This window comes from Canis lupus, chromosome 37, assembly GCF_048164855.1.
Source record: "Canis lupus baileyi chromosome 37, mCanLup2.hap1, whole genome shotgun sequence".
NCBI lineage: Eukaryota > Metazoa > Chordata > Mammalia > Carnivora > Canidae > Canis > Canis lupus.
In genome coordinates, this window is record NC_132874.1 from 17,348,126 (window position 1) to 17,373,582 (window position 25,457).

The window sequence follows — 25,457 nt, forward strand, 5'->3', positions numbered from 1 at the left end:
ATTGGAGACTGAGAAAAATGACTCAGAAATGCTGACAGAGATTCGAAATTAAGAAAAAAAAAAAAAAAGAAGAAGAAGAAGATTCGAAATTACAGGATATTGCACATGAAAGCACTTTGGCACATGGAAGCCCAAAATATAACTATTATTAGACGTTTAATAATTAAAAAGGAAACAACAGTCCATATACTGTATTCAAATGTGTTTACATGATATATGCATTTACATGAGGAAACATCAAAATGCATCCTCAGTTTTTTAAACATCAAATTTTGTGAATTCAACCGCAGAAATTAAAACGACTTAATGATTGATTTCTTTTTGCATTCTTAAAATAAAACCTGAGTTGTTGAAATCAATGCAGAGGAAGGAAAAAAGATATAACGTGCCTAGCTAGAACCTCGTGCTAGTTGACCACTACCTAACTGTGTGCAGCTACTGGAAAGAATTTTTTCTTTTAAAAACGTGGAGCAGATGTGGAAAAGAAAACAACAGGAATGAAAGCTTATTGCATAAAGAATAAATAAAGTCTCAAAATACTTCACAGCCCAAATTGATTCAGATTTTCTTTTGGGTGGAAAATGGAAATAAAAATATATAGTGTCTAAGAAGACATTTAGTATCATAATTCTACTTTTTAAAAAAATGCAATTTCTACTCTTACTTCTCAAATAAGACTACATTTTCTATACCTGCCCCGACTTTCTCTAATATTACTTTTTTGAGTAAACTAAACGTGTTTTCTGTTATATGCAAGCAAAAGCACCCTAAAGGGTCTGGTAGTGATCTGAGTGGGAGTTTAGGGTTGTAAATGTGCCCTTTTGGACAGATTTCCTTCTTTGTTGCATCTCACTTGCCTTCAGAGACTCATTCTGAGTTCTAGTTAAAGACAAAGCATTTTTTTTCAAGCATGGTCCAACGTGGATCTCAGAATCCTGTCTGCTATTTTCATCTCCCAGTGCTCATTCCTTGAGCTTCTATGGAGAAGTTTAAGATTTCATAGCAGGAGAGGAGTATGCTGAAAAAAAAAAAAAAAACTATTAGACTATCAGAAGGCCCGTGCACTGTGACATCAACTAGCTTGTGAGTGTGGGCTGGTCCCTTCATTTCTGTGGACTTGATTTCTCATTGTGAAAATGAGGAGATGGAGTGGGTTTGATTGCTAAGGCCAGTTTTGAGATTAACCTTGTATCAAAAAGTAAATTATATATATATTTTTGGCACCCACGTCATATTTTACAATATTATTATAATCTTGGATCATTTTCTGTGAAAGCTATCTTAACAAATGAGCGGAGTCATCATGCAATGGAATAGATCAGCCACGTGCTTTTCTATTTTTAAAGATAGTGGAATAAAGACCCTCTAAGTTGGTAACTCTTTCCAAGCCACAAGCCACACAAGCAGCTTTGTGACAGCCAGGAGAAGGGAAACCACAATCCCTCACTTCCTAATCAGTGTTCTGAATTTATATTTTTTTAAGAGAAGCATTTTGTCAGGAAGTGCCAATTAGGAATAGGATTTGACCTCTGCTACTATTGTTGGCTCATCAGAACAAATTTGAAAAGAAAAAAAAAAAAAAAAAAAGAAAGGTGAACTCTGTTCAGCCACACACTGAAATATTTCCAGAAATAAACTGGGTCCAGAATATGAATAAATAATCTCAATCTCTCTTTCTTTCTGTCTCCCAGAAAAAGCACCTTTTCTCTACCACTCGAAAATGAACTTTCTATAATCTGTGAAGGATATTTAGGAAAATCTTTCTTCCACTTCATTACTAACAATCTTGTCTTAGATTATATGCTATAGGCTTGTCTCTCGCTGTGTCTGCCAAGCGTGGCAGAGAGCTTTTCATATGATATGTGCTCAGTAAAGACATACATGGACTTACCTATAGCTTAGGTCATTACATTGCAGTTTCTATACTAAGAAAGACCTGTATTTAAACCCCCTCTTTGACACTTAGCCTTGTAACCTTTAGCAGATCAATTCAAACTCTCTGAACCTTAATTTCATCATTCCTAACTCACAGGATTATCATCAAGATGAAAGGAGATAATGCACGTAGAGTACTTAGCACAGGCCTGTTTGTTCTTCCTATTGTTAATTTTATTACTATTTTTATCTTTATGTTCATCTATTTCTTCTTCTTTCTTTCCCAAGGAGAGTCATGCCTTAATCATCTTTACATGTCATCCCAGAAAGAATTGAAGTTTGAATTTTTTTTTTTTTAGTTTTGCATTCATTAAAGCATCAACATTTTCCATCTGTATCCATCATTTTTTTAGATCTTCTATGTCAGTAACAGCGCCTGCCCATATATCCTGGTTAATGTATTCTAGTTTATTTTTTTTTAATTTTTAAAAATATTTTTAACATTTATTTATTTGAGAGACAGAAGCAAAGGCAGCGAGAAAGAGCATAAGCAGAGAGGAGAGGGAGAAGCAGGCTCCCCACTGAGCAGGGAGCCCGATGTGGGGCTCGATCCCAGGACCTCAGGATTATGACCTGAGCTGAAGGCAGATGCTTAACTGACTGAACCACCCAGGCACTCCACTAATGACCATTTTAAAGTAGCAAATGGGAAAATATCACCTTTTTCTATTTTAATTTAAGTACAGTTTCCCATGTATCCTCTCAGATAGACATTTATTATCTGTAAAAGGAATAGTCAGTTTTACTTTGCAGAGTTGAATAGAACATTTTAAAGGAATTCCGTTGCTTTAAATAATTACTTTTTTGTTGAAAGACTGTCTTTCTTCTGCCTTCCACATCACACTGGGATGGTTGGGAGTCCACACCTAATTGCTCCTTTTTCTAACTTCAAACTCTGCTGTGCATTAGCATCTTTTGGGGAACTTTAAAAACTCCTGATGCCCAGGTGGCACCCCAGGGCAATGATATCAGAATACGTGGGAGTGGAAGCCAGGCACTGAAGGTGTAACAAGACCCTCGGGTGATTCCAATATCCAACATTCTGGTAAACAGTATTCTAAGGAAAGTATGAATAAAGGAAAGTCTACATCTGAGAAGGAAGTCTCAGCTCCTATGTTTTACAAAAAAAGGCTGACCAAGATTTCAAGAGGTGAGATCCATGTTTCCCAGCTTCGCTTAGACCAGAACTCTGCTCATCGAAACTGTGCAAGGGGCACCTGGAGGCTCAGTTGGTTAAGCATCTGCCTTCAGCTCAGGTCATGATCCTGGGGTCCTGGGATGGAGCCCCACATCAGACTTCCTGCTCGGTGGGAGATCTGCCTCTCCCTCTGCCTCTCCCCCCCCCCCCCCACTCCTGCTCTGTCTGTTGTTTTCTCTCTCTCAAATTAAAAACAACAACAAAAAAATCTTTCAAAAAAATCCCCTAAACTGTGCCACTCTTGAAATCTCAAATTCCTCTATTACCTTATATGAGGAAAGCGAGGATAAGTAGCTATTAATTGACTTTTGGAAAAGTATTAAGCTCATTTGTGCTTCTCTGACGAAGTTGGAAGACCTTCATGGAGTTATGTCTAGAATTGGCTGGAAATGATTCACAGTGAAAAACTAAACAGAACAAAACAAAACATAGAGGATTATGTATTCTTGGTAGCATATTGAGCTTAGGAGAAATTAATTTTTATGTCAAATGCCATTAGAATTAGCACGTATTAATAGAGAAAAAATGTCAATGCCTATAGTGGTTTTGGTCATCTTCCTTCTTTGTAAGGTGAAACAAATGTATGTTAGTTCTTTATATATCTCTCTCAAATGAATAAATACATCTTTAAAAAAATAAAAAGACTTAACCCTAATACCATGAGCATTTATCCCTTCTACTTTTTTGGGAGGGAAAACATTTTAAATGACTAAGTAAATTTCTGGCATATAGATGGACCATCATTTATTTTAATAATCCAGTTATGCTAGATAGCTTCTGTTTCCAAGTTTTGGGCATACTGAGCAATATTCTCATAAATATCATTTTACAGAACCTTTTGTATCTTTAATCATTATTTTATTAGGATATGTTCCTTGAAGTAGAATCATGATGGATACAGTGGGGAAGATAAAGGATACAGACTCTTTGAAGGTCCATGGCACTTATTGATAAAATATTTTTTAGAAGTGTTGTTCAAATAAAAGCTTTTGCCAGTATTTCACGAGTATATATCTCATTCTAACCTGGAGCACTATTGCTCTTTAATGCATTGTTAATATAGCTGCATTCCTTTAGTTCACATATCATCAATTATTAGTGATATTAATCATGAATAAAACTTACAACTTCCTGCTTTAGCAGCATAGATAGAAAGGAAAAGCGGCATCCTCTATGCTATTACTTCTTTGAGTTTCAGGGATTAGAATAAAAATTTGCCAATTTAAAAAAGGCAAAAGAAAGTCTTTTATAATCCTATGAAACAGAAGAGTGATGGTAATTTTGAAGGATAAAGAAATGTAACATTTTTAAAACAATACTGTACATTATTATCACCATTTGGGGATTCTGTTATTACTGTAACTGAGGAAACTGAATCTCAGAAAGTTTAAGTAAGGTTTTCAGGATTTTTAATTTGCTAATAGCATCAACATCATTAAACATCAGTTTTAACTTCACATTCTATTTTCCTTGGATTATATGATTTTTAAATAAGTAATGGTTTATTTAATTACTTTTATTTCCAAGGGAAAAAGAAGGAGTGTGGGGTTAAGTGAGGGCATTGCTTTCTTAAAGGACAACCTTCTTAGAAATTATGTGCTGAAATTAAGTGTGGAATATTGTAATTAATTAATTTAATGAGTTAAAAAAATAGAGAAAGATGTTTGCTAAAAATATAAATCTTACAAAAAAGTGATGGGGCAAAACCAAATAGGTTTAAATTCGGTTGAGCCACAATGGCTCTAAATTAATTGAGAAAGTCAAGGAACTTAAACACTGTTTTATCTCAATCCAAAAAACCAAGTATTTTGTTTCTAGGTTGACTTCCTAAAATATAAGATGTCACATCACAGAATTCCTACTTATATCAAATGAATTTTGATCTTCATAAGCCATAATAAAAGTGAATGAAATTGCCATTTTTAAGTGTAGAGAAGAGCTTTTTTAAAGTTTCAAAGTGGCAAAAATGATGTTGAACTTTAATATGGAGTCAAGCATTCCTATCTTAAGAAGAAAAATAGCTTTTTAATTAAAATTTAATATATTTAAAATATTTCCTTGTGATTACATATTTGTGAAGAGAATAAAAATTATATTTTGTTTAACATCTACCATTGCATCTTTTGATATTGTAAAGATGTATATCTGTGTATATATCACTGTGTTTAGATTACAGATTGAGATATATTTCTACATGTATATAACTATGCATAAAAATGGAAAATAGTCAAAAATACACTTACACATATATAGATAAAAGGCTTATAATTCCCTATTATATATATACTTATTCACAAGTTTTCTCTTTGCTATGTAAGCAATGGACATATTACACGTAACTATGTATGTGTATGAAAGTTACTTTCCTCTTTAAAAACAATCAATTGCACATTTTATTTGGAATAAGATTAGCTTTGGACTTCTAAAAAGAATCTTAAAAAAATAGGACAAGGACCCAACATGTAATCATAACATCTAGATAACTTTCCCAAAGTAACAAAGTATAAGTACAGGAACAAATTAACACAAAGGACCAATATCCTTTATGCTGAAGAAAAAATGGATGGCTAACATTTTTTTTTTCTAATTTCTATATCTCTAACATTTGTTGCTTATGTTGGGAGAGGAATGTGAAAACTTCCAAATCAAAAGTAAATTACGTCTGTAAAAGTAAATAAGTGTTCACTTAAATGCTTAGCATTAAGTGTTTCCCTCTTGGAAATAGTGTTCACAATTTTTTTTGGAATAAAATTAGCTCTGACTTACAAAAAAAAATGATTGCAAATGCATGTGAAAGTAAGTGGACGAGGACCCCCTGATGTGTGCATTATTTACAAAATCTCTATCAATCAAAGCTGCAGTAAAATATTTTAAGCAATAATTTATTGAAGGTCAGGACCTTTTTCTGTCTGGTGCTGCTAATCGGGGAGGCAAACGCTTTCTGGTTACACTAAAGGCACTTTTTGTCACAATGAGTTGTGCTTACTGATTCTGGACTGCTTCAGCCCTGAAGATCTGTAAACTGGCCAAATCCTGACATTCTGGCTTAAGAAATCATCAAGGTGCAAGTTTACTACTGGATAAGGCCTTTTGCTGTATTTTCTAAAACCGAACCAAGTTACAGAATATCTACTTTAACACTCAGAAACACACACCATACTTATATGGTGAGCTAGGAATGGAAAAAGGTCAAGTGAGATCAAAGGGAAAATTTGCATTTTTTCTTTAGCCAAAATGTCATATCAACATTTCCAAAATTATTACATTTTCCTAGGTTTCTTGGCTGGTTTGAACCTCAGGTTCACAAAAGTATTAAAACAGAGACTAAAGAATCCAAAAGACACTAAAATTTAAGCATTTGTACATTAAGAAAAAGAATGCTATCTATGTTAATTAACATGTCACCTCCTGGAGGGCCAGGTGTTCCTTAGAAGTGACCTATGGAGTATTGATCCATCTGAACTTCATACAAGTTGACAAGATAATGTAACAGAAGCTTTGTCAGAGGGAAAGAAACATGTCTAAAGACTTGTTTACTAGTCAACTTCTGGTTAAGAAAGGATTTCATAGTGAGTCTCTGTTCCTAAGCACTTTGTTGTTCAGTGTTTAGATGTGTAGATTATTAATGTTATTGGAGCTCTACAAGCTATATTCACTCCCCGAATACCAGGTAACATATTAGATATATTTGGATATAGTGGGAAAGAAATAGTTGTATGAAGTAGCAAAAAATGTTTATCCATCTCTTAATATTTATGTATTTAATTGTATACCATTCTATATGCACATACATACACACATGTGTGTTTCTGAAATATAAATAGCTATAGAGTGATGCATGTATTTGTATATTAAAATGTTCATAAATCTATTAGAATTCTTAATGTAACAGGGATGATTTTTTTTTTTTTTTTTAGTATTGAATAGTTCATTAAGAAAAAGAACATATACGTATGACTGACTTACTATCTTAAAAATGTTTAGGAATAATAATGACTCTATAATCCAGAAAAGAAATGTAAGAGTCTAATAAAAATAGGGGATCCCTGGGTGGCGCAGCGGTTTGGCGCCTGCCTTTGGCCCAGGGCGCGATCCTGGAGACCCGGGATCGAATCCCACATCGGGCTCCCGGTGCATGGAGCCTGCTTCTCCCTCTGCCTGTGTCTCTCTCTCTCTCTCTCTCTCTGTGACTATCGTAAATAAATAAAAATTAAAAAAAAAAAAAAAAAAAAAAAAGAGTCTAATAAAAATATAGATTGTTCCAAGTGCCAAGTTTTTGTTGTTTAACCAAACACAAAGATGTGACCAGTAAGTGCCATTTTAGAAGTGAAGCTGACCACGCCCTAACTACAATCATTAGTACTCACCCTCCGTGAGACATTGGCATTAGATAACCACTTTACATTGAAATGAGTATATACCTTAGTGCTCACTTTTAAGAGTCAGGCCAAGATGCTTTGTAGTATAAATAAAGTAATTGCAAGTTTTAGAAATTAAATGTGAAAAGTGTCATAACCTGCGATGACTCACTGAAATGACTGGCAAGCAATAGTGATAAAAAGAAATCAGGACATCTAGCCAGCCCTGTGTAGAAGAGAAATGAATATACATGGATTTTGGTGAGTAGGAGGATTTATTACAGGATAAAGTGGGAGTAATTGAACAGGTTCTACTACAGCATAATGAAAATATTACACTATGAACCCATTTGTTCAAATTTGGTGATTTTTTTAAGTTGGTTCCTTTTTCAGTTGCTTATTACTATGTAACAAGTTACTCTTAAGCTTAGTGGCTCATAACAGTGGATATTTTATTTTATTTCTTTGTTTTTTAGATTGTTATTTGAATTCAATTTTATTAACATATACTGCATTATTAGTCTCAGAGGTAGAATTTAGTGATTCATTGGTTACATACAACACAGAGTGCTCATTATTTCAAGTGCCTTCCTTAATGGCCATCTACCAGTTACCCAATCCCCCACCCACTCCTCTCCAGCAACCTTCAGTTTGTTTCTTTAGTTGGGAGTCACTTATGATTTGTATCCCTCTCTGTTTTCCTATTTTATTTTTCTTTCCCTTCCCCATGTTCATCTGTTTTGTTTCTCAAATTCCACATGAGTAAAATCATGGTATTTGTCTTTCTCTGACTGATTTATTTTGCTTAGCATAATATCCTCTAGTTCCATCCACGTCATTACAAATTGCAAGATTTCATTCTTTTTTTGATGGTTGAGTAATATCCCACATATATAATATATATGCTTTATATATATATATATTCCACATATATATATAAATAATACATAGCATGTCTTCATTCATAATAGCATGTATTCATAATTATGGCATGTCTTCATGTCAGTGGACATCTGGACATTCTCCATATATTTTGGCTATTGTGGACAACAGCTACTATAAACATGGGGGTGCATAGGCCACTTTGAATCACTGTGTTTATATCCTTTGGATAAATGCCTACTGGTGCAATTGCTGGGTCATAGGGTAGCTCTATTTTTAACTTTATGAGGAACCTCCATACTGTTTTCCAGAGTGGCTGCACCAGTATGCATTCCCACCTACAGTATAAGAGGTTTCCTGTTTCTCTGCATCCTCATCAACATCTGTTGCTTCCTAAGTTGTTAATTTTCACCATTTTTACCATACTACCTCCACTAGTGTGAGGTGGTACCTTATATCATTGTGGTTTTGACTTGTATTTTCCTGGTACCAAGTGATGATGAGCATTTTTTCATGTGTCTGTTGGCCATTTGTATGTCTTCATTGGAAAAATGTCTGTTCATGTCTTCTGCCCATTTACTGACTAGATCTTTATTGATCTGTACTCTGAAAAATATAGAACACTTATGAAAGAAGTTGAGGATGACACAAAAAAACACATTCCATGCTCATGGGTTGGAAGAACAAATATTGTCAAAATATCTATGCTACCCAAATCAATCTACACATTCAATGCAATCCCTATCAAAATACCATTAGCATTTTTCTTTTTTTTATTTTATTTTATTTATTTATGATAGTCACAGAGAGAGAGAGAGAGGCAGAGACACAGGCAGAGGGAGAAGTAGGCTCCATGAACCGGGAGCCCGACGTGGGACTCGATCCTGGGTCTCCAGGATCGTGCCCTGGGCCAAAGGCAGGCGCCAAACCGCTGCGCCACCCAGGGATCCCCCATTAGCATTTTTCATAGAGCTGGAACAAACAATCTTAAATGTGTATGGGACCAGAAAAGACCTGAAATAGTAAAAATAATGTTGAAAAAGAAAGCCAAAGCTATAAACATCACAATGTTGGACTTTAAACTGTATTACAAAGCGGTAATCATTAGAGACAATATGGGACTGGCATAAAAACAGACAAATAGATCAATGGAACAGAACAGAGAACCCAGAAATGGACCCTCAACTCTATGGTCAACTAATATTAGGAAAAGAAATAAAGAATATCCACTGGAAAAAGACAGTGTTTTCAACAAATGGTGTTGGGAAAATTGGACAGTCACATGCAGAGGAATGAAACTGGACCACTTTCTTATACCATACACAGAACAGTGACTATTTTAATATTTTTCATCTTCCTCTGGGGTTTCTGTGATTAGATGGGTGGATTTTTTGTTCCTGTGATGTCACCTGATAACTTGAAATCCAAGGTGGCTCCTGCACCTGGTGGCAGTTGGTACTAGCTGGCTACCACAAGCTCTGGGAAGCTTTTGAAGATGACTCATTTCTCTTCCGCTTGACTTCTCCATGTGGTTTGGGCTTCTTGCAGAGGGCAACTGGGTTCTAAAAAGAAGCATTCAAAGAAGACACATTCCATTGCATGAAGGCTTTTCAAACTTCTCTTTGCATTATGGTTTATATCAGCCAAAGCTAGACAATAGGCCAAACTTAAAGTAAACGTAGGAAGACATAACTAATGAAGGTATGGGTCCATCGAAGGCCTTAAAAGTAACTGTCTTTCATAGATTCCCTTGTGTTTAATCAGAGATGGATCTCAGGAAAAGTAGATTCAAGGTATCAAGACTAGGCAAGGAAAGCAGTCTAGCAAGAATATAGCCCTAGCTGGAGACCAGTTTGAGGTTTATCCCATGGGAAGCTCATAGAACAGTACAAACATCTCCTGAAACTAAATATCACAGTATTAGTTCAAATTTCAGGCAAGAGTGTTATGGGACTCTTATAATAGCCAAGCTTGTCAGTTCCCAGCCAGGATCAGCTCATCACCTTCAAAAGAATTGTAGGGTAACACAGACTCCCAGTGTAACAGTCCAGGGAGATTCTCTAGAGAATGGAATAGCTGTGAGTTATTATCTGTCAACCTTCACTGTAGCTGGAGCAAGACATATATACAGCATCTTCAGTAGAGATACAACTACAAAAACTTGGTTTTTATGTTCCTAGCAATATTAATCTCAGCAATTTCAATTCCACTCAGCTTCTCATTGAAAAGTTGTCATGTACTCTTTGTCTTAACGTTCAGAGCCTGAGATACCAAGGATTATAACCCTAACCACAGTAAAGAATTCTCATGAAGCTAAATCTTATTGTCATAAAGACTTCCTATTTTTGTATCCTTACATTTACATATGAGAGTATTTTCATATTTATTATAACAATTATTATGTTTTTTTCTCTCCACCTTTCCTCTATGGAAAGGAAGGAGAAAAATAATCTATGACATTCTTTCTTTTCCTTATTTTTGGAGAAAAATATCCTAATGAAAGTGAAGAAATAACTTTGTAGCATTAAATGCTGAGCCCATGGGATCCCTGGGTGGCGCAGCGGTTTGGCGCCTGCCTTTGGCCCAAGGCGCAATCCTGGAGACCCGGGATCGAATCCCACATCGGGCTCCCGGTGCATGGAGCCTGCTTCTCCCTCTGCCTATGTCTCTGCCTCTCTCTCTCTGTGACTATCATAAATAAATTTTAAAAAACTTAAAAAAAATAAAATAAAATGTGTCTTTAAAAAAAAAATAAATGCTGAGCCCATAATTCCCTTGCTAGAATGAAAATGAATAAAAGAGGTAGAGAAGGGAAAGCAGATGGAAATAGGAAGGAGACTTTCTATAAAGAGGACCTGGAGATCTAAAGGAAATAAGGAAGCTTCCTGATGAATAGGAATAAGTTGTCTTTGTATTCAATAGTACCTTTATCAAAGAGAGCTAGCCAGAAGAAACATGGCTTGCTGACAAATCTTTAATAAAAGCCAATAAATGATGAGTTTGTTCATGAAATACTAAGCTAAAGCTATAACATAGAACAGTACAAACATATCCTGAAAAGGAAAACAATGATCTTTCTTAAGGAAAAAGGATTTTTATGTTATCCCAAAAGAAAGAAAATGGACGAAATCACTTGTAATATATTTGCTAGGAAAAATAATAAAAACCCAAGTAGTTATTAGAAAGATCATAAAAGATGTGATCACTTTGAAGAAATAGAAGTTGGACTTTATTTTTAATTTCTTTAAATTTAATTAATTAATTAATTAATTTATTTATTTATTTATTTTAGAGGGAGAGAGAAAGACAGTGCCCACAAGCAGGGGGAGGAGCAGAGGAGGAGGGAGGATGATGAAAGAATCTCAAGAAGATTCTGTACTGAGTACAGAGCCTGCCACAGGGCTGCATCCCACAACCCTGCAATCACTATACAAGCTGAAACCAAGAGTTGGACACTTAACTGACTGAGCAACCCAAGGCACTCCTAGAAGTTGGACTTTAAAAATAAATTTATTTTTGGATGGAAATATTTGTAAGATATTGAAGCAGAATATACAATAAAATTTGCATACATACTTTTATAAAGTTTACATTCAGATTGCATAAAATATGGTCTTTTTTAAAATTACATCTAACAATTCAACACAAAATATGTAATTTAACAGTTTTTGATTCCAAATATGATATTCCCAGTTTAATATACACATTGATATTGTAAGTAAAATTGTCCTTAGTGTTTTTCTTTCATAACAAATTTTAAAGAACAGTGAACAAGACCCCAAACAGTAATATTAGTGAGCAGAGACTCATCTGCCAGGTATTAAATGTATGGCAGACTTATAAAAACCAAAACAGTTTAGTGATGGTAAATGAACAGCTCCGCAGGGAGAATAGAAAGTCAAGACAGACGCAGATGGGTATATTTTTAATAAAATAAAAGTTACCTTAAAATTGTGAGAAGATGCCTCCAGAATTCCCTTATCCTATAATACAGTGTTGATGTCTCCATAGTCAATTTAAAAAAAAAATACATTAAATCATAAAAATACTTCAAGGCTACATGTTACTGAAAGAAAAACCTTGGGGCAAGGACGTTGTTTGTTTTTTTTAATCAGGTAACAATATTCTAATTATATATAGTGAAAACACTGATAAATTCTCAGAAAATTAAACATTATTGTAGGTCAAGAAGCCATAAACAAAATCATACTTAAAATAATAAAATAAGAGAAATTATTACACATAGGACAAAAAGACGGCTAACAATAATCTTTAATAAAGGTTATTTACAAATTAATAAATCAACTATTGAATAAAATTATTCAGTTATAAATACATGCATATGTGCATGTGTATAGGATGAAAGAGAATACACATGTACTCAGTAGACAAAATAATAAATATTCAAAAATAAGCAAACCACGTAGGAATAATTTTTAAGAAGAGATCAATAGTTAATGTACACATGAGAAATGCTAAAATTGGTCATAATTTTATAATGCCAATCCAAATGTAAAATATAAATACATAATTGTATCTATTAAGGAAGCCATTTGATAAAACAAAGTGTTATCTAGACTATTTTGAGGATGTTGGTGGGCGTTAATCAATGTAACTTGTTGGGAGGATGTTAATTGATGTAACTTACTTGTAAAGAAAATAAGCAATATCTTCAAAATTTTAATATGTGCATATCATTAGACCAAGATGATAAACCTAAAAATAGTTTTGAAAATCTGCATGAAAAAATATGTTCAAGAATGTTTCTAATTAGTGTTTGTAATTTGAAAAGATAGAAGAAATGATAGACTGATACAGGTAATCATTTGTGGTTATTTTAAAAGAATAGACTAGGTCTACCTGTAGTCCAATGCCATTAGAAACACACACACACACACACACACACAAAAAAAAAAAGAAAGAAAGAAAGAAAAAGAAAAAGAAACACACACACACAAAAAAAAAAAAGAAAGAAAGAAAAAGAAACACACATTTGTATGTAGATTTTCCTATTTGTATTGAATTTTTCTTGAAGCATCAATAACCCGAACTCAACTCTGTGATAGACTAAATGGGTGCAATAGATTACAACTTTTTGAATTTTAAAATAGATATGCACTTTGGCAGGGACAAATCAGATGCTCACCAATCCCATTTCTTCTTCCTGAGGCCATAGGAAACTTGTTTCTCAGCTGACCTTGTATTGAGAGAATGGGACCACGGCACTAGTTCAGGCCAATGGAACGTGGTTATAAATGATATAAACCACTTCTGAAGATAACTGTCATGTATGGAATATGATCTCCCTATAGTCTTGTCTGCAATTCTGAAAGTCAGAAGAAAAAGAACTAGTGATGGCTGAGTCACATGGTGGAAGGGGTGACAAACCTGACTCACTGATTAAGGGGGAGATGGTTGCTGATTGTTGGACCTACATCTATTACAATAAGAACAAGATATCAATGCTCGCTGTTCTGTTCTACTGAGACCACAGGGTTCATTTGTGACTGCAGTCTTAGACTTTCTTACATTAAGAAAAATAATAACTATATACATTTGTCACTAACTTTCACCAATAACTACAAAACAAATATTAATACAGAATTGTCTTAACTTTTATCTTGTTAGGCTGCACCTTGGTATTTTATTTTCCTAAAAGGACATATTTTCAGTTTTTTGTGAGTCAGGAAAAACATAAGATTTGCTAGAATTACATTTATTTTATGACTTCAACACACACTGGTCTGTTTTTTTCCAAATCAAAAATATTTGAAACACCAATCTAGTTACCAGGAACACTAGTAGAATCTTGAGATATATGTATAATGTAAGGCAGAGGAAGAATATCTTATTTCAAAAAATGTCCTAGAGATTATGAATATAGAAGAATGTGGCTTGTGACTAAAATGCCTCAGGTAGAGACAATGTCCATGTGTCATTGCACAATCCATCTAACTGGTACTAACACATCTCGAGCGAAGTTTGCATCATATAAGTGAGGAAAATCTTACAAAAAAGAACATGCAGCTTTAATTATATGCTTCACTATTTTGAATGAATCTAAACATGTAATTTGCAAGTGATGCCAAATTATAATATTCTACTTAATCATGAAACTGAATACAATGTGGCTAGGGTTATCTAATCTTGTGAATGATATGTCACCGTTTGAATAGTGAATACAGTAAAAATGATCCCATTCATTGTGACAATGGCTTCATGTAAACTTTGATGATCTAGGAATAGTGTTAGCTTTAACCCAAAGATAGACAAAGTTGCTCTCAAAATAACACATCATTTGATAATATTTCAAGGTATAAAGGCTAAAAATGTTAGTGTTTTATCTACAAAATTACTTTTCTGTGTTTTATTTGAGTCTTTATTATCTAGAGGGCAGTCTAGTTGGGACAGCTACAATAATTTTGTCATAAAAATGAAAATTTTGGTTTTTAATAGTCAAGGCTCTATAATATCTACAAAAATATAAAAAATCTATTATTTCGTTTAAAGATCCCTTTTACACTCATGTGCATATGATTTTATGTAGATATTCATATTTATGATACACTTTACATCCTGAATTTTTTACATTTTTTTGTCTCTCCAAACTAAACTCCCATCACTCTAAAAAATGATGAGCCTTGTTAATTAATATTCTTAGACTAGAATATCTTTAGCTTACATATAGCTGTCGCCCTCAGATTCTCTCTCTTACATCCATACAACTCTGCATAATCATCTTTTGTGCTATTTTGACCATAAAAGGAAATTTTCATCAAATGACTTCAGTTTCAGATAAATATCCCAGTAAAGATTTTATTTCAGGATAGAAAAATCAAGAAAAGGTAGTAAATACCCTGGTTTTGTGATCAACCAAATCTTTTGAGAATACCACTCTTCCCAATATTTCATATAACAATATATTTTTACTGACTAATATTTTTAAATATTTCAAATCCTTGGAATATGAAAGATACACCTATATGAATTTTGTAGTATTAACACATTGAAATTTTCTGCTAGCAGGGATCTTATCTTCTTAACAGTGAAAAATATGCAAGTATTCCTGGAGCACATTCATTGAGATGTATCCTTCCATGAAGCTGCTTCAGAGTTTCTACCCTTTTCCAGATGTTGTAGTGTAGGAAGAGGCATTTAATGATTAACAAAAGAACTCCTTGGTGCCAATCCCATATCACCCCTGTTGAACAATACATATTATTATAAGGCAATTCTTTCTTATTTTACCACATTATTGGAAGACAATAAGAGAATACATGTGCTAGCAATCCTGTAATATATTTATTAAAAAGAAGTCCATCTGTGGCACCCGGGTGGCTCAGTGGTTGAGCATCTGACTTTGGCTCAGGTCATGATCCCAGGGTCCTGGGATCGAGTCCTACATCAGGTTCACAGCTGGGAGCCTTTTTCTCCTTCTGCCTATGTCTCATGAATAAATAAATAAAATCTTAGAAAGAAAAAGAAAAAGCCTGACTGAGCTGGGCTGAAAGGTTAGAAAGACTGTATAGTAAAGAGGTTTTCAACTCTAAATACATGCCTTGGACTTAATAAGGGTAAGCGATGGAATGAAGATGCACCAGTGTTTTCTCTGTTCTTAGAGGTTTAAAGAGATTTTATTTCATTCAGTTGCTTCTGATCAAGTGAAAAATGCTGCTCAATATCTTCTCCTATTAGTGTTCATAAGCTTGAGAGAGTTTTATCCTGGACTTTCTGTCCCACTCTCCATCTTCTCCCCTTACCCCCAGCTCCGGAATGCAAGCTCTATTTGGTAAGGGCTTGACTTTTACCAGCGATGTATCTCCAATCTATAGTACAAGGTGGAGAGTTAATAAATGTTTATTGAAATGAATGAATGAATGAATGAATGAATGAATCTAGGTTTTTTTTTGTAAGCCATAGATTCCCTATTTGAGGCATAATTTTGGAGTCTTATCAAGCAAATGCTGGAAAGAGCTTTAGGATTTGGGGAAGAGGAGTTATTAACATCATTTGATTTCTTCTGTCTCTACCATATTATGTACCTGTCAAAATTCAAATGATTCCAAAACTACTCAAAGAAAAGAAATGATAGTCATGACATATTTATTTACTTATTTCTAAACAAATCTAGTCCTCTCTGTGAGAGAACTGTGACTCATGTCATACTCATGCAGTTCCATTATTTTTTAAAGCCACAGATAGATGAAAGTAATGGGTATTTCACCATTTTACTTGGATTTTCAGGTGACTTCTGACGGGGACATTCTACAAGACAATAAAATATCTTCATAATGAGAGCTAACATTTTCTAGCACTTGACAACTTAAAAAGTAAATTCAGATATGTTTGTTGTAGAGACAAATGTTTCTAATCATAGTAATTCTGCCTTTTATTTTTTTCTTCTGATCTGGAAACCCGTAAAATGTATTAGATTTGGTATTCTACTCTATATTTATTGACTATTCTTTTTTTAATAAATTTATTTTTTATTGGTGTTCAATTTACCAACATACAGAATAACACCTAGTGCTCATCCCGTCAAGTGCCCCCCTCAGTGCCCGTCACCCACTCACCCCCACCCCCCACCCTCCTCCCCTTCCACCACCCCTAGTTCATTTCCCAGAGTTAGGAGTCTTTATGTTCTGTCTCCCTTTCTGATATTTCCCACACATTTCTTTTCCCTTCCCTTATTTTCCCTTTCACTATTATTTATATTTCCCAAATGAATGAGAACATATAATGTTTGTCCTCGAATTGACTTACTTCACTCAGCATAATACCCTCCAGTTCCATCCATGTTGAAGCAAATGGTGGGTATTTGTCGTTTCTAATGGCTGAGTAATATTCCATTATGGAGTAATATATGGAATGGAATACTCATATTCCATTATGAGTAATATACATAAACCACATCTTCTTTATCCATTCATCTTTCGATGGACACTGTTGACTATTCTTTTTTATTTAGTAGTTACAATGTCTTGCATATGAGCCATGGGCAGAAGAAGTAGTAGAGAATTTGAACATGTTATTTCATTTAACCTTCAGAAAACTTACATTGCTTGTATTACCCCCATTGCACAGATGGAAAACAACAAGATTCAGCAAGTAAGAGGATGAACCCAGACATTTCTTATTGTAAAGTCTCTGTTCTTTTTACTATTTCAAACTGCCACTCACATAGTACTCACTATGTTGATTTAATGACTATGAAGAGTAGTTGGCCTTCATCCCAAAGTTCTTTTCCTTTATTTACATAATTTTACTTTCAGGGATATCAATCAAAGGAGAATCACCCAGTCTGTCTTCTTGTCCATGCAGGTTTACTTCTTTAATTTTTTCCTGGTATTTTTCTCAGTCTTATTTAAAATCTTTCATTGGATAAAATGTTCTCACATTAAACATGTATTAATGAATTGGAAGTTTTTTAACTAGTCAGTAGTTTTTATTTTTACCATTTCATTTCTCTGCTTCTTTGCATAGAAAAATTATTACACTAAAATTTTAAGTTCTATAATACCTCTTTTTATATTTAGTATAGTCATTCAGGGCAGCATAGTTGGGAGATAGAGTAAGAAAATCAGAAAATATAGAATAATATTGAACAAAACCACCACTATATTCAGAATCAATAGATCCTAGAGCCAGAAATGTTGGCAGTAGAATAAACAAGTATATTTCAACTAGGTAGCTGGCTAATTATCCAAATTTAATTTGGTCATATGTTTCATAATCCACATTTCTGAATTATATGAAGTCACTTTTAGTTATACCCAATAAAACGTTTTTTTTTTTTTAAAGTAGAATCTTCATTTTCTTGGACCTTGATATTTTAGTATCTTTATCTAGATATGAATTCAGCTATAACTTATTGTTTAAAACAATAATGTCATTTATTCAAAAAGAGGATCTAAAGGGATCCTGGGTGGCTCAGTTGGTTAAGTGTTTGACTTTGGCTCAGGTAATGATCTCAGGGTCCTGTAATCAAGCCCCACATTGGGCTCCAAGCTCAGTCTGGAGTTGGCTTGTCCCTCTGTCCCTAACCTCGCTCATGCTTTCTCTCTCTCACTCAAATAAATACATAAAATCTTCTTAAAAATGGGAGGATCCAAGTGGAAGTTTACATTATAATCATTTTTTTAAAGTATTTTATTTATTTATTCATGAGAGACACAGAGAGACAGAGACACAGGCAGAGGGAGAAACAGGCTCCATGCAGGGAGCCCGACGTGGGACTCAATCCCGGGACTCCGGGATCACACCTTGGGCTGAAGGCAGCGCTAAACCGCTGAGCCACCCAGGCTGCCCCATTATAATTATCCTTAATAGGGAACACTATTTCATAACCACTCTATGTCAAGTCTGTCTAAAAACAAATTGAATTGGATTCAGAAAAGCAACAGTCTTATTTCAGATATTTCAATAAATAGTTGTGAGACTTCTTCAAGGTTTGGTCAGTTATGTTTGTAGGATATTTTTGTTTGCGATCATCATTTTTTTCTTTTATTTAAAGATTTTATTTATTTATTCATGACAGAGCAAGAGAGAGGTAGAGACATAAGCAGAGGGAGAAGCAGGCTCCACGCAGGGAGCCCGATGTGGGACTTGATCCCAGGACTCTAGGATCACACCCTGGGCCAAAGGCAGACACTCAACTGCTGAACCACCCAGGGATCCCTGTAATAGTCATTTTCATTCAATATTGCCCAAAAATTATTTTCAGGCTTCATTCAAAGGAAAGCATAAAATTCCCAGAACCATCTATTTTTTAAATGATACTATCTGTTGATATTATTCTGTTTTTACTATAAGTATCCTTACCATGGTTAAAAGAAAATTTAAGAATCATTTGCTTTTTTTTTTAAGATTTTATTTATTTATTCATAGAGATGCAGAGAGAGAGTGAGAGAGAGGCAGAGACACAGGCAGAGGGAGAGAAGCAAGCTCCATGCAGGGAGCCTGATGTGGGACTCAATCCAGGGTCTCCAGGATCATGCCCTGGGCTGCAGGTGGCACTAAACCGCTGCACCACTGGGGCTACCCTCATTTGCTTTTCAATTTAGTCTCTGTTGGCATCTGTAAAATGCCTTAATAAATTGTAGTGAGTTTGTAATTTAAAAGAAATCCCATATCCATAGTAGCTATGATGGTTAGGGAAAATATAATGCTTATAGATATGACTCAACAGCAAACTTTATGGTATAAAGACCTCATTAGAATTTTATTTCTTTCAACTTTAGCTAATATATTATCTATCATTCATTTAGCACATACCATATAATAATTACTGCACTGACATGTACATGCATGAAATTGTTCAGTCTTCTCTCCTTTGTAGATTGTAAGAATGAGGGTACTAGAGGTTCATGAGAGGCCATGAGTGGTGGTTCTCCTGGTAAGTGATAGATCCAATGTATGAGTTGTGAATGGCAATGTAGGAGATATTTCCACTACAATATGGTGCCCCTCTAAGGAATAGGAGCTAGAGATCTTTTTTAGAACATTATTAGTCAGGGCCTAATCAAGAGATAGAGAGATCACTCAGTAATTTGAAATGAGGAAGTTAAATGAAGAATTATTGAATTAAGAAGAGTTACGACAAAGATATGAAGAGAACTCTAAAGGGCTTCTAGGGATGAGAAAGAGTACCCACGGATGGCAAAGTTGAAAGTGGAGCTGCCTCCCTAGGCTGAGGTTTAGGTCTTACTGGGGAAAGTGTGATTTCTGTCCAATGGCTGGTAGAGAAGTTTACTGGTATTCCCAGGCCAGAGCTGATCCACAGTCATTTAAAAGCTGGAAGAAAATAGGATGTAAGCAAGCTGAGCTTGTGGGAAGGCATGCCAACATAGTTGGGGTGCTGTTGAGAATGTGATACCAAGAGTACTCGACATCCATTCTAGGAGATATAAAACACCAATTTGTGGATTGCAGCTGAGCACAAGCTGCTACAACTCTCAGGGGTGTGGCAAGTCAAGGTTTGTGGGAGGTTTCTCATGGGAGTCAGCCTACCGCTCAAGCAGAGCACCAGGAACACCAGGTGTCTGTACTGGGGGGTGAGGGATTAAAAGCAAGGCCATTTCCAAGCCCAGGCCAAGGTTATGAAATCCCTGAGTGACTGCCCCTCTGGGTGTATAGACGGGGCAGTGCACTACTTGATGTCACACCCACATGTCCTGTAGCAGCAGAACAAAGCTCACTAGAACAAAGCTCACTTTTCCCCGGGGTGGGGGAGAAATCCTCTTCCTCCTATGTCCCTACTGTGCCCTCTTCTGACCAAGTTTTACGTAGGATGCTATAGTCTAATATACTAACATAGAGCCAGTACTGAAGGGTGAACTTACAGATGAGACACACAGTAAAGTAATATAATAACTGGAGCAAACCACAAAAAATTATTATTATGGAGTTGTTATATAGCTATTTAAAAATCAATGGAGAAAATCTTCACCAGTAGTTAAAATTGCCTTTTTGGAAAAGTGAGACACCTAACTTGATAGCTCCTCTAAGAACGTGCAAACTTTATTGCCTAAATTGCAAGGAATGTGTACCCCAAAGCTCAGATACCCATTGAGTGCTCCCAACTATCTTCCAAAGCACAGGTTCCTCCTGTGGAAAAGTGTAATGATGGTTAGGGAAAATATAATGCTTATAGATATATTCATCATATTATTAAATATTCCACTTTCCTAGGTCCATCTCAGGAATTCTTTCAGAGTGAAAGGTCTTAGCTACCTCTCAATATCTACCAATATCTTGTCATCAATACCTGTGGAAATTCTTTGAAATACTTAGTATGACCTCCTCCACCCATGGACATGTTTCATACAGGATACATAAATTCATGGAGAAGGGAATTTAAAATGTCAGAAAAGTTTATGATTTTCTATTATAATTGCATTTTAGAACTGAAGGTGATTTTGGTTCATATTACTCAAGTCCTACCCTATTTTTAGGCTTATAAGATCAGGAACAGATTCTAGAAACTCTAAATGGCTACTCTTCGTTAACTTTGATTAATTGTGGAAAACTGGAAACTCACTTTCCCTTAAAGTTTCTAAGATCAGTTCTCATTTTGTTTTTGAATTATTATTTTAAAGAGCAGAGAGGAAACTGGTTTTTAAAATCACTTTATTTAATATAGTTGGAAAAATCAACTAGACCTAGACAAATTTCAATTATAATTTGTGTTCCCATGAGCTTTGCTAGATTTAAAACGTATTTACCTTGGAAAACATTGAGCCAGTTTTATGTTCTTTGCATAAGAACAAAGTGTTACAGAAATCCGTTCCAAATTATAATATTGCTTCAATCATGTTCCTGTTTCAGATTGAAAAGGAAATGTCAAGTGGGGAAAATTTTTTTAAAGATTTAGATATCTTCCTTTAGTTAAAGTAAAATCAGATATATTGTGTAGGAGAAGAGATTTCATAAGTATCTGGCATTCCCTATATTTATCACTACACCAGTTCTTTTTCTTGGTTATAGTTAAGTAAGATTAAGAATCAACTACTTAAAATATATAGATCTTATTCCCAGTGCCTGTTTTTAATAGAAACTTTCTTAGTTTTAGAAAAATGGAATCTAGATCCATGCTAGGTACTAATGTATTCTCAGCATATGACTTATGGTCAAAATACAAAAGAACCTATATGCATTACTATAACATAATATCATAGGAATATCAGAAAGCAAATTTAGAAATTTTATTTATGTTTAGAGGAATTTTCAAGGCTTGTTCTTTCTTTCTTGCCTCACTTCTCTCTCTCTCTCTCTCTCACACACACACACACACACAGAACAAAATCTATTATAAGAGATTTCATTATTATGAACCCTATTATGTGTTATGATGTTCATTTTCCTGAAATATAATCACATAAATACCATATAGTATGGTTAGCATAAAAAGAGAATATGAGAGACTCTACCATTTTGTTTAAGAACATTCCAGGATGCTTTGTCTATTTCTTCTTTTTTTTCTTCTTCTTCTTCTTCTTTTTTTTTTTTTTGCACATTAGGAAGCAATTTTCATTTCTCAGCAGCATAACATAGAAAACCCCTATGAAAAACTCACATGAAAAGGCTTCTAGGGTAATTAACATCAAAGATTTAAAATATATATCTCAGTTTTATGACATAAAATCATAAACTTCAATTTATCAAATTTATCAGAATTATAGATTTTTGAGGTTTAAATCTCAGTACTGCCACTTCTAGTTGTGTGAGCTTCATCTAGTTTATGAGCTTCTTTATGTCAGTTTTCTCATTATTAAAATTTGGATAAAAAATTACTTACCTCAAGGGTTTTGAGTATGAGAAACATGGGGTATGTAGACATAGAAAATCGTGGGCAGATAGATACATAGATATATAAATATGTAGATAGAGCAAGCCAAACATTATGCAAGATGCATATTGAAAGGCTGTAATTATAGCTTTTGTTTTTTTTTTCTTTTTATTACTACATTATAAATAATTGTATCCCCAGTGACTGAAACAGTCTATCTAAGTGTTCAATAAATATTACAAAGTATCTCTTGGTAAAGAATTTTACAAAATATATTTTGATATACATTCTTCTTAAATGAGCAAATGAATAAGTTAATCATTATTCTTAACATCTTTTCAACTGTAATACTATGTTATACAGTGCAGAAAGACAAACTACTTCTATTTTTAAGCACAAAAATGGATACTTTTTGCTCTTAGAAAATGAATTAAATGTGTGCCCCACTATGTGTCTCAGTATAATGACTCTCCTATTGGGAAAAATAGGGAATAAATTACATACATAGGACTGAAGCTTTTTCAGAAGAAATGAACATTATCGCAAAAGAGTACATTTTAAAGATATGATAGTCAATTGTCCTGACACCAGAACCTCTATTGTGTCTATCCTCCACACTTCAAAGATATTCCTTCATGTCTCCTAATGTTCTTCTCCCAAAAGTAATAAAATAAAGGAGAATGGAGGGTGGGAGAGACATATATCTAAGTTCATTGGAATATTCATTAAAACCAACCAGGTGGAAAACTATCGTTTGTCAAATTCTAAGAGAGAAGTTCTAGTTGAAGACAGATACCAATGCAATGAAAGTGGAAGGTCTGCAGTATTTACAGTATACAACTCTGAAACAGGATCGGGACTGATTAAAAGAAATAATGCTTCGAGGACAACACTTAGAATGGAGAGTTATTTCAAAAGAGCCATCAGCTATAGTAACGATGATAAAACTACTGATTGTTGAGGACCCATTATATAGCAGACATAAGTTTACATGCCTTTCTTTAGGCACATTATTTTATGTTCACCACAAATATTGGAATAAACAAGAATATTCTCATTTTGCAGATAAGAAAACTGGAACATTCAGTAGCTTCCTTACTCAGGGCACTCAACTACAATGCAGGGATGAGATTTGAATTCAGATACTTCTGAAGTCAAAAATCTATGATCAGAAATTTTTTTTTTACAGTATATCCAAATATGCACCTAATGAAAAGGCCTTAATACAGATTATAATAATAAACCCAAGGAAAAAATATGAAAAAAGGAAAAACCAACTACCTAAAAGCATGGGATAGTGAAAAAGGTGGGGGAGGGGTACAGATTCTGGATGAGAGTCAACATATGGAAGAAGGAAGAAACATAGGCTGAGTTTTCCATTTTGACAGCTTTGAACTATCAGACACAGTCAGTCCAACATAGGGCATACCAAAAAAGAAAGGGGAAAAAAAAAGAGATTTTGCAGTTTGAATCCAAATAAGTAAAATGCTTGTTTAAAACAAACAAACAAACAAAAATAAAAAACAAGCAAGCAGCCTTTGGAGAAATATAAAAAATTTAAAATGTATACAGTATATTACAATGCCTAGGGTACGATAGGATACAGTTTAAAATTATCTAAGAAGAGGAAATCCTTTTTTTTCTCTCTCTCTCTTTTTAGAGATTTTATTTATTTGAGAGAGAGAGAGAACACATACATTGAGAAAGAGGGAGAAGCAGACTCTCCGTTGAGCAGGAAGCCCGATGATGTGGGGCTTGATCCAGGACCCAGGGGTCATGACCTGAGCTGAAGGCAGATGCTTAACCATCTGAGCCACCCAGGCACCCCAAGCAAAACCAATTCTTAAGAGAAAGATTCATCAGTGAATATAAATCCTAATATGCTCAGATAATGCAATTAGAAAGAGAATTTGCCCAACGTGAAGAAAAACCTAGATTTACAGATTCAAGAATCTCAGCAAATTTCAAGATAAATATTGAAAACCACCACTAAGCACATCACAAATTAAATATTAAGAAACTAAAACTAAAATCTTGGAAATAGAAAATAGCAAGGCATTACATACAAATAAACAGTAGTTCAAAATATTATCAACTACTAATTTAAAATATAGAGGCCAAAAGACAGTAGTACAACATCTTAAAGCATGAGGAATAAAAGAGAAATAAAACCAGAATTTTATACCAAGTGAAATTATCCTTCAAAAGTGACAATGAGTTAAAGACATTTGCACATAAATAAAACTAAGATAATTAGATGCTAAGAAACTTGCACCCTAAGAAATGCTAAAGTAAGTTCTTTATGCTGAAGAGAAATCATACCAGCCTGAAACTCAAATCTACATGAAGGAAAAGCCAATGTCAGATGATGTATCTGGTTCAATTTAAAACACATTTTCTTCTCAATTTATGTAAATAGTGGATATAATTGTATCTCAGAGTCCATAATGATTGTAAGTATAGTACTTAAGACAACTATAGCATAAATAAGGGGGCAAGGAGTGGCTTGATGCACCTGTACAGCTGCAGGTTTACTACAGCCTGTGTGAAGTAGCGCACTGCTAACTCTAAAAAACGCATGAGAAGTTAAGTTGTATATTGCAATGCCTGTGTTAGCCATGATAAAAATAATACTGAGTCATATCCCAATATCTATTAGATAATATAAAATGGATTTCTAAAAGTATTCAAATAGGAGCTTCTGGCGACTCAGTTGATTAAGCTTTCAACTTTTGATTTCAGTTCAGGTCATGATCTCAGGATCGTGAGATCGAGCCCCATGATAGGCTCTGCACTG

General features: G+C 34.4%; 1 long non-coding RNA gene across 8 annotated transcripts in view; it reads right to left on the reverse strand.

The window, feature by feature from the left end:
* The window catches only part of LOC140626454 (uncharacterized), a 36,094-nt gene extending 18,873 nt beyond the window's left edge, over nucleotides 1–17,221 (reverse strand). For 5 of the 8 annotated variants that reach the window (XR_012025602.1, XR_012025603.1, XR_012025599.1 and 2 more), the window contains exons 1-6: nucleotides 17,137–17,212; nucleotides 13,520–13,699; nucleotides 9,783–9,935; nucleotides 8,825–8,979; nucleotides 3,400–3,540; nucleotides 858–1,018 (exon numbers count right to left, since the gene is read on the reverse strand). This is a non-coding gene — a long non-coding RNA (uncharacterized lncRNA). Of the gene's footprint in view, nucleotides 1–857; nucleotides 1,019–3,399; nucleotides 3,541–8,824; nucleotides 8,980–9,782; nucleotides 9,936–12,317; nucleotides 12,377–13,519; nucleotides 13,700–17,136 lie in introns of all 8 variants that reach the window. The other 3 variants (XR_012025605.1, XR_012025604.1, XR_012025606.1) reach the window with 3 other exon arrangements.
* Between the last annotated feature and the right edge of the window lie 8,236 nt (nucleotides 17,222–25,457).